This window comes from Myotis brandtii, unplaced genomic scaffold (genome assembly GCF_000412655.1).
Source record: "Myotis brandtii unplaced genomic scaffold, ASM41265v1 scaffold6, whole genome shotgun sequence".
In the NCBI taxonomy this organism is placed as follows: domain Eukaryota; kingdom Metazoa; phylum Chordata; class Mammalia; order Chiroptera; family Vespertilionidae; genus Myotis; species Myotis brandtii.
The window spans coordinates 2192972-2194888 of record NW_005370271.1 but is presented as its reverse complement, the minus strand read 5'-3'; positions in this window follow the sequence as shown (position 1 = coordinate 2194888).

Below are 1917 nucleotides of genomic sequence, written 5' to 3'. Positions count from 1 at the left end.
AGATCTGTGTCCCAGCCCAGGACACCCGTGTAGATCTGTGTCCCAGCCCAGGACACCCGTGCAGATCTGTGTCCCTTTCTAGGACTCCCTGTGTGTGCCCTTGTCTGTCTGTCCTCAGAGGTCATGGCCTTGAGCACAGGAGCCTCTTCAGCCCCATGGAGGTGCCACGGGGCCCAGCCCAGGGCCTCCCCGGCGCAGGCGCTCACAGTTACTGAGTGATGGGCCTGCACTCGTAGCGCCAGGTGAACAAGGTTGTGGAGAGACTGCGCAGGGGGTTGCTCCGAGGGAGGGCTGATGGGCCTGGGGGTGGCTCCTCACCCTTCGTGAAAAGCCACCAGCAGCTGATCTTACTGGGCCAACAATATTAAGAAACAACCTACCCCACGCTGTGGAGGTGGATCTTACTGGGCGTGAGTCAGCAAGTGCGGCCAGAGTGGGAACAGGCTGCAGGTGGAGGGACTGGGTCGCCTCGCCCTCGCCCTCGCCCTCACTCCCGCCCTCCCTCACCCCCCACCCCTTACAAAAGACAGCCCTCCCCCTGGGCTGGGAACACGGGTCGCCGCCACAGGTCCACATGCTCCAGCACAAAGAAAAGTCGCCCTCATGGCTCCAGCAGGAATGCCCAGAGGAGGCCCCGGCTGCTGGGGCTCAGGTGAGAAGGGAGCGCTCGGGGCCTGGACAGACACGGTATCAGCCATGACAGCGTGTGCTTTGGTGGACTTCAGTCTGGAATCGATACCTTTAAACATTCCACTCGCAATGGAAAGGCACGGGTCTGTGTGTATTAGACATGTTAGAGGGATGTATACAGTAGGATAGACGTTCAACGTGGCTGCAGGAAGTGAGCTAATCTCCACACCGTCCCGGCTTGGGGTCCGCTCTGTGCTCGGTCTAAGGCCATGCAGACATGACACTTGGACCCTTAAGGGGCTACTGTTTAGAGAGAGAGACAGACACGGAAAAAGGGACAACCGAGGGTATCGTCTTGGTCTTGGAATAAGAGGTTTTCCCGGAGGGTGGGGGCATGGGAACTGGGTCTTGAGGGGTGTGTAGGAGCTCACCACTGCGGTCAGGCCAAGGAACTGGTGGCGGAGAGGCTGTGGGGCTCGGGAACGCAGCCCTGAGTCTGCCACTGTCACGTCCAGCTTCAGGAGTTCAGATCCCATCTCCCCACTTAGCAGGCACCTACTCATGTCTGTGCCTTCGCCTTCTCGTATATAACATGCAGTTGGCCGCCGCGTGCTCATGGTGGTGAGAACAGCCCGTCAGCTGTGTAATGAGATCGGTTTGCACACCAGGGTTTTGAGTCACACATACCTAGGTGTGCATACCTGGACCGGGGCTCAGTGGCTGGGGTCCTGGGCAAGTTAGTATTCTGATCTCTGTTTCCTTATGTTATAACATGTGCGTACCTGGCCGGTGTGTGGCTCAGTTGGTTAGAGCGTCGGCCTGAGCACTGAGAGGTGGCAGGCTCCATCCCCAGGTGGGGCAACCAATCGCTGTTCTCTCACGTCAATGTCTCTCTCCCTCTCTCCCTCTCTCACTCTCTCACTCTCTCCCCCTTCCTCTCTCTCTAAAATCAATAAGCATATCCTCAGTGACAGTTCTTCTTTAATGTGGATAATGACAGTGCAGCTCGCAAGGGCGTTTCTAATGCTGGAGTGAGAAATCCTGCATGGAAATAGCCACCTCTGGGCCTGGTGTGTGTGAGCACGAAACCCAGCTGCATATTATGATGGAGTAACTACTGTGGCCGGGCACATAGTAGGTGCTTAGTCTCCTCCTCCCAGTGAGGCTGGCTCGTAGTGAGGAATCGTCCTTGAGTCTTTGCAAGATGCAGAAAGGGGATGGGAAGGTGGCCTGACTCACATGGGCAGGATTGCAGGCAGGGGGACAGGGGACAGGGTGGGGGCAGGG